The sequence below is a fragment of the Caretta caretta genome, chromosome 5, assembly GCF_965140235.1.
Source record: "Caretta caretta isolate rCarCar2 chromosome 5, rCarCar1.hap1, whole genome shotgun sequence".
NCBI classification, from domain to species: Eukaryota; Metazoa; Chordata; order Testudines; family Cheloniidae; genus Caretta; species Caretta caretta.
The window spans coordinates 42,118,448-42,132,947 of NC_134210.1; the positions used below are offsets into that span (position 1 = coordinate 42,118,448).

Consider the following 14,500-nt stretch of genomic DNA (forward strand, 5'->3'; position numbering starts at 1 on the left):
GGCACACAGGCAGTTTGGGGCATGGCGATGTTCTGCAGGTTCCCATGAACGTTTGTCTGGGCTGTGACTGTCCCAGTTAATTAGTTACTGTAGTTTTCCTTAGACCCGATGGGAGTCTAGAATCTGCCGAACCACATATTCTTCTTGGCCCTGAACAGTTATAGGCAGAAGAGGGGGAGTAGTACGAAGTGGGAAGGGATTCATGATAAATGGTTTTAGAAGTGAGACATGGAAGCCGGGGTGAATCTCGAGGAAATCTGGTAGCTGTAACTTTTATGTAAGCAGGTTAATCTGTTTTGTGCTTTGGAAAGGTCACAGGTACTAATGGTCCAGATTTGTGGAGGGACAAGTTGATCACAGATTCCACGTGGACAACCACACTTCGTCCACTACCCCAATGCCATGCATTGGCTGGCAGGACTGGTTGGCATACTATTTATAGCTTGCCATAGTGACTTCTAACTGCCTTTGAAGTTCTTGGTGACCTGCCAGATGTGGTCCATAAGTTCAGTAACAATGGGCATCATTCTGCAGGTTCTGGGTGGCATCCACCAGTTCTGCTGCTAGTAGGGTCTGTGCTAGCGTTGTGGACGCCCCGGCCCTAGTTTTAAAGGCTCTCAGTCTGTCAGCCTACCAGTACAAGGGTGATCTAGCCTAGCGATCGGAGCAAGCATCAGGACCCAAAGACTAGGGTAAGAGCTGGAGTCAGTAGCCTAAAGCCAAAGCCAAGGGTCAAACCAGAGACCAGGTACTGGAGCAAGGAGGGGTTCAAGGCAGGGGCAGGACAGAGGGAAGCCTGGATGCAAGGCCTGAGCAGGAGGAACAAGCAGGAGTAGGCACAATGGTGGCATGAGCATTAAGAAGCCAGTGAGCTGCTGCTGCTGATTTAAGAGCCAGCCTGCTGGCCCCTGCAGCAAATCAGGTGTCATGGCCAATCGGGCAGTCTGCTGCAGGCCAGCTGTACTGATGAGGCTGCCTGGAGACTAGCTCTGCTGCAGACTCTGATTTCTGACAGGCTAATTTAGAACTTGATTCCTCTGATGGTTCCTTAATATGGTCCATTTATTTCTTTGGTTTTTTTGACTGCAACCTTCTCCTACCACAAATTTTACATATGACCCCATAGAAGGGGCATTTTCCATTTTTATAATGTTTTACTGCATGGAATCCACAGGTTTTTCTTTGCATTTTCTTTGTCTCCTCTGTTTTGTATTTGTTTTCCACAAATGTTGGTGTATTTTTCCTTGTATTTTCATACTTTGCCTATGCTACTTAGTGAGTTACCTGTGTCTGCTCTATTTATGCTCTGCATTTGTATGTGAGCTTGTTCACTAGCTTTGCACATGTCTACAACTCTTCATAGAGTTAGTGTGGGCTCTCTGAGAATTCTCATTCAAGAGCCTACATCTTTCATCTCTATTACTAATTTATCACACATTTGCTCACCTTTTGGTATTTGATAATCACAAGTCAGTCATTTTGTGTAATTTGGCAATATACTGATCTATTATTGCTCCAGATTCTCAATCACACTCACTGAAAGAAGAAATTACTCACCTTGTGCAGTAACAATGGTTCTTCGAGATGTGTGTGTCCCTATGGGTGCTCCATTGTAGGTGTGTCTGAATCCCTGTGCTGCTGATTGGAGAACTTCGATAGTACTGTCCGTTGTGTCCAGACATGTACTGTCTCTCCTCATGCTGCATCCCGAGGCTAGCCAATGCATGTGAGCTAACCATCCTCAGTTCCTTCTCTACCACAGAGTCATAGCGACAACTCTAAAGTGGAGGGGAGGAAGGAGGGTCATGGAGCACATCTCAAAAAACCATTGTTACTGCACAAGGTAACTTCTTCTTCAAGTACTGTCCCTTTCGGTGACTCCCAATCAGTATTCCTACTGGAGGACTGGGGCTTTGGAGTCAGGTTAGTCACGGATGATAGTACTGTGGAGCCAAAGATGGCATCAGAGGCAGAGTCCCTGGTGATTGCATAACGTTCTGCAAAGGTGTGGACTGATGCCCACGTCGCCACTCTGCAGATCTCTGAGATGGGGACATCCCTGAAGAAGACAACAGATGAGTAGATTGATCTCGTGGAATAGGTAGTACAGATCGAGTCTGGAGGAGTCATTACAATTTGGTAGCACTGTTTGATGCAATTCAACACCCACTTGGAGAGTCTTTGGGCTGATGTCACCGAGCTCTTAGATCTTTCCACCATAGAGAGAAATAGTCTAAGGGATTTCCTGAAAGGCCTTTGTCCTGTCAAGGAAGAATGCATGGGTTCTCCTAACATCTAAGGTATGTAGTATGACCTCTCTATTGTCTCAGTGAGGCTTGGAGTAGAATGCAGGAAGGTGAATAGACTGATTCATGTGAAACGAGGAGGTCACTTTAGGGATGAACCTTGGGTGCAACTGAAGTGTAACCTTGACAGGGAAGAATACTGTGTATGGGGGATGTATCAGCAGAGCTGCTATTTCCCCTATTCTTATAGCCGAGGAAATTGCAATCAGAAAGACTGTTTTCATTAATAGGTATGCTAGTAAACAAGTGGCATAGTTTTGAAGGGAGGCCTAGTCACCCCTTTCAACACGAGGTTTAGGTCCCATGAGGGGGTAGAAAGTTGAGGTTGAGGGAAGAGGTTTGTTATTCCCTTAAGGAACCTTGTAGTGGTTGGGTCCGATAATACTGAGTACCCTTCTACAGGTTGGTGAAAAGCTGTAATAGCTGTTAGGCAGACCTTGAGAGAGCTCAGGAATAACCCCAATTTTTTAAGGGTCAGGACATATTCCAGAGTATGTGGAAGAGTTGCTGACACAGGAGAGATTTGGTGAGATGTGCTCCAAATCTGAAACCTGGACCATTTCTGAGGTAAGTGAGTCGTGTGGAGGACTTTCTTCTGTGCAATACAACCTCTTGTACTTCGTTTGAGCATGAGCTGTCTAGGCACTTGGACCACCCAGAAGCCGTACTTTGAGGCAGAGGATCCCTGAGATGGGATGTGTGGTACGCCCTCTATCCTGAGAGAGAAGGGAGATCAGTGGGACAATTGCGAACTGCATCAAGTAAGGGTAGCAGGTCTGTCTTGGCCACATGGGAGCATGTGACGCTGTACCCTAAAGCAACACCCTGGCACCCCCCATATTTACCATGATGATATGATTATGATGTGTTTTGTACATAGTATGCCTTGTAAGATATCATTTTAAAAGTTTCAGAGGAACAGCCGTGTTAGTCTGTATTCGCAAAAAGAAAAGGAGTACTTGTGGCACCTTAGAGACTAAGCTGTAGCTCACGAAAGCTCATGCTCAAATAAATTGGTTAGTCTCTAAGGTGCCACAAGTACTCCTTTTCATTTTAAAAGTCTTGATCTGTTGAATATTAATATACTGTTGAATTGTATGTGTTGTCATTTTATGTGAAGTTATGAAGTTATGTGTATGTTACTAAAATATGATGTGAAGCTGGAAACACCCACAACCAACCTTTCAGGTACAACAATGGGGCAGCCAGACACTGATGATGGCCCACTGAGGGGAATACATACTCACAAGGAGTACTCCAGGAACTGTATACAATAGAAACCTCTCAAAGATAGCACATACACAGTGGAGACTGTTTGATGCACGTCATAGAAAAGGATCTTTTCAGAAAGCTGAAAGAAGCTATAAAAGGAGGAAGTGACATCATTGCTTGTCCTCATTCCTCCTACAACTCAACACCTGGAAACATGTATAGAGAACGAAGATTGAACTGGGGAGGTGCTCCCAGGCTGCAAAGGAGAATCCTAGCTTGTATATTAAGGAACTATACCATCAAAGTGAGACACTGCTTGATTTAAATCTGGTCTAGTTTATAGAACTCAGATTGCATTTTTACTTTTATGTCTTAGGTAAACAACTTTGATCTGTATGCTCACTTCTTATAATCACTTAAAATCTATCTTTCTGTTCTTAATAAATCTGTTATACATTTTTTACAGTGTGTTGCTTGAAGTGCAAGGGAAATCTGCTCAGGAACAAGACCTGGTATATGTCCTCTCCACACTGAGGGAGGGGCGGACTGGGTAATAAACTCACAGTGGTTAGGCTTCTGACCAGGCCAGGATAGTCCAACTCTAGGGTACTAGGCTGGGGAACTGGGGGGAGTTGGCTGGAGCCTCTCTATTGTTGGTTCATGAGTGGCTGGCGAAAGCATTTATTTAACTTAGCTGGGTGTGTCCCTGCTTGTGGATAGCTATGTGAGTGCAGGACCTGGAGGGGTTTACAGCTTGTCATAGCATTACAGTGTGAGAAGGAGCCCAGGTTGGTGTGCAAGTAGAATGAATTATATTGAAATTATAACTCATTAAAGAAATGCTACTTGAAGGGTTTGTTGAAATACAGTTGTCAGGAAGAGAAACATTAAGGAGTGTGAGACAATGGGTCCTCAAACTAATTAACTTAGAGCTCCTACTGAGCTAGGAGATTGGTAAACATTAGTATGCAAATAAGATATGTATGTATATTTGTCAGTTTCTGCTTTCTTTTGTCTCTTATGTTAAATTGGCTTTGGCTTAGCTGTATAAATAAGTTATCTTGGGCCTCAGAGAGGGGCTCACATCTGGGTGCATTGGCAAAGCGCTTTGCTAATAAACAGAGTGGTCTGACAAATTATGTGAGTCCTGAATCTGACTTTGACAATTTGGAGGTTCCACCAAGATGACAACCGTCTTCACTGGGGCTGTGTGACTCCTGACCGTTCTTAGGACGGCCGTGGCAAGCCGGCACCTGGGCATTTGGCCCAAACGGTCCTCCGCCAGAACAGAAGGGTGCATGACCACAGTGAAGTCTACGCCATCGAACCTGTTGGTTCCCACTCTGTTCTGGTAAGGATCTCGGGATCTGACATCAGGAATCTGGTCAGGTAATTATTTCTGTGTTTTGTCCGGACCGAGGACTGTCTTGTCTCTGTCTATCCATCCTCCCTGTGGTGTGTTTGAGTCTGGGCGCCATCTCCGTCTGGGGATCGGCTGACCAACGGGTTCTTGTCCCCTCGGTCTGAGTGAGTGAAATCTGCACAATCGCAGCCACACTGCGCCTTGGGTAAAGCCCTTGGTGTGAAAGCAAGGGTGATTGAAGCAGTAGCCTGTGGGCTCCTTTTGTGTGTTGCACCAGACATCGCTCTGACGAATCCAACTTTCCTTCTTGTGTGATTGGTGTGTAAAGTCCTCCTGCATGGGTAACCAGACGTCTAAGTCGGGACAGTTCCCTAAAGGAACGCCAGCTCATTTTATGTATTTTAGGAAGGGTCCGGACTCCTGTAAATTTCTGGAAAAATGGTCTAGGCTAACTCAGGAGAATCCCAAAATTCAGTGGCCATTGTTAGGATCTTGGGACAAAGACCGAGTAGACGTCTTAAAAGACAAACTCGGCCAACCTAAAACTAAATTGGCAAAAGGAGAGGTTGATTGTTTCTTGTAGTGGTGGGAAGAGGCAAATCATAGGTGGACAGAATCAAAACTTGCCTCTCTCAAGGATTCAAATGATAAGTTAAAAGCTTTATTAGAAGCCTCCTCTCCCACTGCCAGACCGAGCGCTCCCCTTTATCCCGTTCTCCGAGAAGATCAGGATCGATCCCATCCCCCTTCATACTCCCATCTCATTGTGGGAAAGGACGAGGAAAACCCCTTGTTAAATTCTGGGGATGACGATGAGGAAGATGCATTAATTGGCCTGGCATCCTTGCATTGGATCAATAGGCAGTCACAACAACTCCCAGGGGTCTCCAGTTCAGACCAGTCCGGATCGTCCAATACCGCCCAGGCCCATTCCTCTGGTACCACTCAGACCCGTAAAGAAAAAAACTCCGTTCCTCCGAAACCCTCCAGTCTGCCTGACTCCTCTGTTTTTCCCCATACATACTAAGATAGCCTGGACACTGATTGGGCCCAACGCTTACGCTCTGGCTCTAAACCTATCCAGGCTCCCCTAGGAATCCTGCATACTGGGGGCCAACAAGAGGGTCCCACTTGGAGCTATAAACCCTGGACTCGTACAGAGCTCCTTTCAATTGTAAAAGGCTTTCCAAAGCCCCTGGAAAATCCTACCACATTTGCGGAGGAGTTTTTGTTAGTGTGCGACACCTATGAACCCTCTGAGGCAGACCTCCTGCAGCTGTGCAAGCTACTTGTAAACCCTAGCGAGCATGAAAAATCGCTCACAGCAGCCAATTGGCCCATCAGTGAGCGCCATTCAACTTTACCAGACACCGGTCCTGACGCTGAATACCGAAAAAAGTGTAAAGACCGAGCTAAAAACCTACATGAGGCCATCCCTCGAGTATGGACTCCAAAAACAAACTGGACAGCCATACATTGCTGTAAACAGCAACAGGGAGAAAGTCCGGGTGACTATCGCACCCGACTGACTGATGTTTTTCTGCAACGTTCTGGTATACAGCAACCGGGTGAAAATGGGAAGGGCGCCCTGGCTCATGCGTTTGTTAATGGCCTCCTAACTGCTATTGGCAGTATGCTAAAGCAAATAAGTGTTGGGTGGGAAACTGAAACCATGGATAAATTACAATCAGTGGCAGAACACTGCCGTCGCACTCTAAAGGGAAAGGAGGAACAATCTTCCCAAAAGTTAATGGCCCTGCAAATACAGCATTATTCAGGGCAAGGTAAACAGTACCAGGGAGGGGTAGACGGTCACGGGAGGAGCCGTGAAACTGGATTTTCGGGTTTTGGGGATGTTTGTAATTACTGTAAACAACCCGGACATTGGAAAAATGAGTGTCCGCGCCGGCCTAATAGCTCTGTAAACAACCAGCTAGACCCCCTGTCGGCACAGCCCGACAGTCCCCAGACTTACTTTGTCCCACAGCAATGACAGAACACCAGGGAACCTCAGGAAATTTTAGCTCCTTTACTACCTCTCACTCCCACGGGTGAATGTGTTTTGACTATTAATGATCTTTCTCTCCCTTTCCTTGTTGATACCGGAGCTTCGCTCTCTGCAGTTCGTACTGCCGACCTGCCTGAGGTTCCCCGCTCCGAAAAAACCATATCCACTGTGGGCATTACGAGAGTCCCAACCCCTTATCCCCTTTCAAAACCTCTACCAGTCCAGGTTGTGTGATTGGTGTGTAAATGCATGGTCCTTTCCGCGGACCATGCATTCCTGCTCTCAGATTCCACTCTGGTGAACCTTTTGGGTCGGGACCTGTTATGTAAACTTGGCTGTACCATCTACTGTTCCCCGGATGGTGTCTACTTACAAATCCCCCAGTCCTCTCTGACCGATTCTGTAGTCTCCCTGCTGTCTGAAACTCCCCTTTCCACTCCGGTCCCCTGCTGCCCATTGGTCCCATCCCTTGAACACCTAGTTTCACAGGTCCCATCCTCTCTGTGGCCAACCCACCTGTCTGAAGTGGGCCGTTTACATACTGACCCCGTCTGCATTATTGTTGATTCCTCCAAACCTCTGCCTCGCCTGTCTCAATACCCTTTAAACCCCGAAGCAGAGGCTGGAATTGCTCCAGTCATGACCGCCCTACAGAAACAAGGCATTATTATCCCTTGCTCCAGCCCCTGTAACACCCCTATCCTCCCAGTTCGAAAAGCTGATGGTAAATCGTGGCGGTTTGTTCAGGATCTTCGGGCCATTAACCGCATTGTCATACCTGCCTTTCCCGTTGTCCCTAACCCAGAGACGATTCGGCTTCTATCCCACCTGATGCAACTCATTTTACTGTTGTTGATTTGTGCTCTGCTTTCTTTTCTGTCCCGGTTCACCCTGACTCCCAGTTCCTGTTTGCCTTTTCTTACAAGGGGCAACAGTACACATGGACCACACTGCCCCAGGGGTATACTGAAAGCCCGTCATATTTTTCCCAAGCATTAGCCCGAGACCTTGCTGACCTTGTTTTCCCATCCAGGTCCACACTAGTCCAATATGTAGATGATCTACTCCTCTGTTCCCCTTCATTGTCTGCCTCTGAAACTGACTCTTTAGTGCTCCTTACTGCCCTAGCAAATAAGGGTCACAAAGCTTCTCGCTCTAAACTACAACTCTGTCAAGCTTCTGTCGCATACCTTGGCTTTCTCCTCTCCCAGGGTTCCCATGCACTTTCTCCCACCCGCATCCAAGCTATCCTTAGCTTTCCCCAACCCCGCTCCCCACGCCAGGTCCGGAAGTTTTTAGGCATGGCTGGATTTTGCAGACAGTGGATTCCCCAATATGCCTCCCTTGCAAAACCTCTCCAGGAACTCACTTGATTCTCTGTGCCTGACCCCATGCCGTGGCCCCCTGAGGCCAATTCTGCCTTTGTTTCCCTCAAACAGGGTTTGGCTTCTGCTCCTGCCTTAGGGCTGCCTGACTATTCTAAGCCTTTTACCCTTTTCTGCCATGAACAATCTGGGTATGCACTTGGAGTTCTCACTCAGATGCACGGAGAAAAGAACCGCCCAGTGGCTTATTTCTCTGCCACTTCAGACCCTGTTGCCCAAGGCTTACCCCCCTGCCTGCGTGCTGTGGCTGCTTCAGCGTGCCTAGTCGAAATGTCTGATTCCCTTGTTCTCCGCTCTCCTCTTACCCTCCTGATCCCTCACTCTGTAGAAACTCTCCTGCTACAACATAACACAGGCCACCTCTCCTCTGCCCACCTTACCAGGTACGAACTTTTACTACTATCAGCTTCATATATCACCATAAAGCGTTGTTCTCAGTTAAACCCTGCCACTCTCCTTCCTTTGTCTCATGATGGTGATCCCCACGACTGCCTTGCAACTGTCTCTGCTGTCACCATCCCGCGCTCTGACCTTTCTGATGTCCCTCTCCCTAACTCTGACCTTGTTTTATTTACTGATGGTTCCTGTTTTCAAGACGACCAAGGTCGTCTCCTTGCAGGATACGCTGTAGTTTCACTCTCTGAAACCCTGGAAGCTGCGCCTCTACCTTCTGTAACCTCAGCACAAGGTGCTGAATTAGTTGCCCTCACCCGTGCCTGCTTTTTGGCAGAGGGATGCTCCGCCACCATTTACACTGACTCCCACTATGCTTTTGGGGTTGTACATGACTTTGGTACCCCCTGGCAAACTTGGGGTTTCCTTACCTCTGCCGGTACCCCTATTAAAAATGGGCCCTACATCGCTGCCCTTCTGTATGCAGTTTTACTTCCGTCTGCCCTAGCTATTGTTAAGTGCCCTGGCCACTCAATGGTGGATTCTGATGTTGCTAAGGGTAACGCATTTGCCTGATGCCTCTGCTAAACATGCTGCTGCCATAGAACCTTCCCCAGATGCATTTCTCGGTTCCCTTTCTGTTTCTATACCACCGCCGTCCCTCACTGACCTCACCCTGCTCCAAGACTCTGCCCCAGAAACCAAGAAAGAATCCTGGGTTGCCCAAGGTTGCTCTCTACATCCCGATTCTCTTTGGCGCTCGCCTACTGGCGTCTTGGTAGCCCCCTTTTCACTCTACTCGTCTCTGGCTGCCCTGCTACATGGTGTTTCACATGTCGGAAAGGAGGGGATGGTCTCTGCTGTAACTAAGACAGGATGGTGGGCCCCCCATTTTAGCTCTTTTGCAGCCCGCCACTGTGCAGTCTGTACCATTTGTCAAAGCCATAATATTGGTAAACCTGTAAAAGTGGCCCAGGGGTTCCGGGGCATGCCTCAAGCACCGTTCTTGCATTGGCAACTTGATTTTGTACAAATGCCTAAGTGTCAACAATATGAATTTATATTGGTTATGGTACGTTTATTCTCTGGTTGGATTGAAGCCTTTCCTTGTCGCAAGGCTGACTCACTGTCTGTTGCCAAATGTTTGTTAAATCATATTATGCCTGCCAAGGGAATTCCTGCTACTCTGTCCAGTGATCGGGGTACACATTTTACTGGACAACTTGTTCAACACCTGGACCGTATATTGCGTATCAAACACCTGTTGCACTGTCCCTACCACCCACAGAGTGCAGGTGCAGTTGAAAGACGAATGGTGTACTTAAGAATAAGCTTGCTAAAATTTGTAACTCTACAGGATTAAGCTGGCCGGTAGCCTTACCATTAGCCCTTATGGACATGAGATCCACTCCATCCCAAAGGCATAAATTAAGTCCCTTTGAAATTGTTATGGGACGCCCTATGCGAGGTATGACTACTATTACTCCTGTTCCAGATTTGAACTTGACTCACAGTGTGCTCCTTCAGTATTGCAAGGGACTAATGCAAGCTGTAAGTCACTTCCATTCACAGGTTCAAGCAGCCTGGCCCACAGAACCCACCTCCGACGCTTGCCACAATCTCAAGCCAGGTGATTGGGTCTACATACAGCGCCATCATCGAAAGCACGCCTTGGAGCCCCGGTGGAAGGGTCCTCATCAGGTACTGCTTACTACACAGACGGCTGTTAAACTATCTGGCATCGCAGCGTGGATACATGCTTCACAGTCTAAGAAGGCACCATCCCCAGAGAACCAATCGTCACCTCAGGACAACACAGAGTCAATTTTGACTCCAGAAGAAGACGTAGAGGAACAGTCTGCAATACCTTACAATCTACGCTCTCGTAAGGGTTGCCAGAAGCAGATGATGAACAAAACAAAACGAAACAAAACAAACAAACAAAAAAAAAGCAGTAGCGAGCCTAGCGCCTACTGCCTGGTGAGCGTAAAACCGTGACTGTGGTTCCCTCAGTTGAGGTTGTCAGAACCAGAAGAGCCTTGCCTCCAACATGCACCTCTGCCTGTTCCTCGGCTGCTGGTATCTTACGGTCTGGGGAGACCACAATGACAATTCTTTTATCCAGCAGCAGGTGTGGATAGCTCAGACCCTTAATATTTCTAATTGCTGGGTCCGCAGCCACATCCCAGCCCACTCTCAAACTGGTGTTCCTGTTCTGGCTATCCCACTCAAGTCCCCAGACCTCACTGGAGGGCCTCGTCTGTTTAACAAAATATGGAACAGCAATGACACTTGGGAAGTGGTGGGAATAAATGCATCTAAATGGATAAGTGTAGTGGAGGGAAAAGGTCATTGGTGTTGGGTGTGTAATGGGACAGGGCTGGATCTGGGGAAAAGCCGCTGCCTTCAGCATATTGTGGCCAATGCTGTATGGGATTATTCAAACAAAACTAAAAAATGGCGGGCCGGGTATGGAGATATGAATTTTTTCTCAACCTGGGATCAAACAGAGAAATCAATCTCATGTTCCCCCTACAGTAACATTAGTGAAAACAATACAATCTTTCAATGTCATGCAAATAACACCACTCCTCGTAAGGAGAATTACCCTGTACCCTTTGGGGGATACTACTCCTCCTTTGCAAACACCTATATGACAAATGGGTGCAACCGACCCTTCCCGGCCTTAATAGGCCATCACTGGGTGTGTGGGACCAGAGCTTATACCGCACTACCAGCTAATTGGTCAGGAATCTGTTATCCTGCCCGACTCTTCCCACAATTCTGAGTGCTAGGAACCTTCCCTTGAGAACGCCTCCGCAATTTCAGGCGAAAAAGGAGGGAATTAACAGATGCCCAATGGTATGTAAATAACATAAGCCCCTTAACCTGGGAAGAGGCCATTGGCGGTTCCTTAATACCATTAGGGGGAGTAATACACCATGCAAAAAGGCTCCTAAGGTTACAAGCAGTAGTTGAAATAATGGCAAATGAAACCGGAGAAAGTTTAAGAGCCCTGGCCAAAGAAACGGGGGCAATCTGACAGATGGCCCTCCAAAACTGTCAGGCATTGGACATAGTGCTGGCGGCAAAAGGAGGGACTTGTGCTCTCATTGGAAAAGACTGCTGTGTGTATATACCAGATAACACCAATGAGGTAATAGATCGTGCTAGCCACTTAGAACAAATCGCATATCTTCCCCACGAAGAGCCAAGTTCTTTATGGAAGTGGCTAAGTAACCTTTTCAATTTCTCTGGCATAGGAAACTGGTTGTTTCAGGGAGCCCTAACTCTCCTGTTTGGAATCCTAATAATTTTTGTACATTTTCAGTTACTTTCCTGTTGTATCCAAAATTGTGTCAGGCATGCTACACACATAGCTGCCCCAAACCAGAGTGCTAATTTGATGATTTTAAATATCACTGATGAACAAAGAGATAAAGAACGCTTGATATGTGGAACCCAGTCATTGTTGGTCATTGCGTAGCTTGACCAAAAGGAGGGACTGTGAAAGTAGAATGAATTATATTGAAATTATAATTCATTAAAGAAATGCTACTTGAAGGGTTTGTTGAAATACAGTTGTCAGGAAGAGAATCATTAAGGAGTGTGAGACAATGGGTCCTCAAACTAATTAACTTAGAGCTCCTACTGAGCTAGGAGATTGGTAAACGTTAGTATGCAAATAAGATATGTATGTATATTTGTCAGTTTCTGCTTTCTTTTGTCTCTTATGTTAAATTGGCTTTGGCTTAGCTATATAAATAAGTTATCTTGGGCCTCAGAGAGGGGCTCACATCTGGGTGCATTAGCAAAGCGCTTTGCTAATAAACAGAGTGGTCTGACAAATTATGTGAGTCCTGAATCTGACTTTGACATTGGTAAGACAGAGGTCTCGGCATTACCCAAGTTCCAGGTTGCACCCGGGGGAATCTGTCACAAAGCAATCAGAATTATATGATTCTCCGTCCTTCTTTATCTTCAGCAGGACCTTCATCAGAAGAGGAAATGGAGGGAAGGTGTAAGAAGGTCTTTGTCTCATGGGAGGAGGAAAGCATTGCCCAGAGAGTGCTGTCTGATCCCCACCCTGGAACAGTATCATGGGCACTTCTTGTTCTGGTACGTGGTGAATAGGTCTGTGGCCAGCGTTCCCCACCATGAGAAAAAATTGTGAAGTACTGACAGGTGTATCTCCAATTCATGGTTGTGCAGGATTGTCCACTATCACGTTTTGCATGCCCAGGAGATAAGCTGTGGACAGGGTGATGTTGTGAGAGATACATCAGTTCCACAGTTTCATTGTCTCCATGCAAAGAGAGGGCGATCTGGCTCCTCCCTGATAGTTGACATAATACATGTACGCTATGTTGTCAGTTAGGATCTTTATATGCGATCCTGTTATCAGTGGGAGGAAATGAGTGCATAGAGGAAATGGGTTCCTGACCACTCTCAACTCAAGGAGATTGATATCTCCGCAGGTGACCATTTGCCTTGCACTGTGAGGCAGTTTAAATGCATGCCCCATCCTATGAGGGATATCAGTTTGGTGGACGGTTTTCTGTTTTGATGTAAGATGTTTTGAACCTCAGCTCAGCAGCTTCTTTCTGTAGAAGTCATTCTGCCAGCTTCCAAGCAGTCAGGTGCAACAATGCTGGATCTGAGTGCAGGATTTGCTTGTTTGTCTGAGACACCAGGACCAGCAAAACTGGTAAGGTGATCAGTGGATGAGTTGATAGATTCACCACGATCAAACACCAGTACAGCCTGGCCTATGCAAAGGCTATCATGATTATGTGACCTGCATTTTGTCTCAGCTTCATCAAAACCCTGGGTATCATGAGTATCGGTGGGAAGGCACATATTAGTCCATAGAATGAGCATCTGTCAGGGAGCAAAGACTTAAGCTCCTTCTGGCACAAAATGTACTCGTTGTGGCATGTCACAAACAGGTCCACTTTGGAATCTTCTACCTGTGAAGATGCTGTGGAGGATAGAGCCCCTGATACACCACTTGTGGTTTTCTGAGAAGTACCTGCTAAGTTGGCTGCTGGGATATTCTGTTGACTGAGTGGGAGGTACCGGGGTGATGTGCAAAAGATGCATGGCTTCTTAATGGTGTGAGAAGGATCTTGCTCTCCCTTGTCTGTTGGTATACTGCATCACCATGGTGTTGTCCATCAACATCTGGATTATTAAGCCTCAAAGAAGGGGCAGGAAAGCCTTGAACTCCAGTCATATAGTTCTTAGTTACAGGATATTTATGTGAGGGATGGCTTCCTGAGGGGACCATATCCTTTGGACTTTCAGTTGGTTGAGATATGCTCCCATCCCAGAGAAGAGGCATCTGTTAGTAAAGTCTTGGCAGGCAGAAGCATGCAAAAAGAAACTCTGCTGCACACTTGAAATGGTTCTGTCCACCAATTTAATGATAGGAGTTCTAGAGGGATCCATGCTGTGCCTGTTGGGTAGATATACTGATCTCAGTCATCCTTGCAGAGGACAAAGATATAGTATACTGTGTGACATAACACATAATCCATTACAATCTACATACCACACAGACTATGCTGACAGCTTGTGCCTCACGCTCTCAAAGAAACTGCGGAATCACCTGATCAAGATCCTCTACAGCAAACAGGGAAAGATTAAGAATGAGCTCTCAAAAATGGATACTCTCATAAAGAACCAACCTTCCACACAAACTTCCTCGTGGCTGGATTTTACTAAAACTAGACAAGCCATTTACAACGCACACTTTGCTTCTCTACAAAAGAAAAAAGACACTAAACTTTCTAAACTACTACATGCTACAAGGGGCCACAGCAATGGTTCC

At 46.6% G+C, this 14,500-nt stretch overlaps 1 protein-coding gene across 4 annotated transcripts in view; it reads right to left on the minus strand.

Moving 5' to 3' along the window:
• The window catches only part of ADAMTS6 (ADAM metallopeptidase with thrombospondin type 1 motif 6), a 321,368-nt gene that overhangs the window by 17,672 nt on the left and 289,196 nt on the right, over window positions 1–14,500 (minus strand). The window lies entirely within an intron of this gene.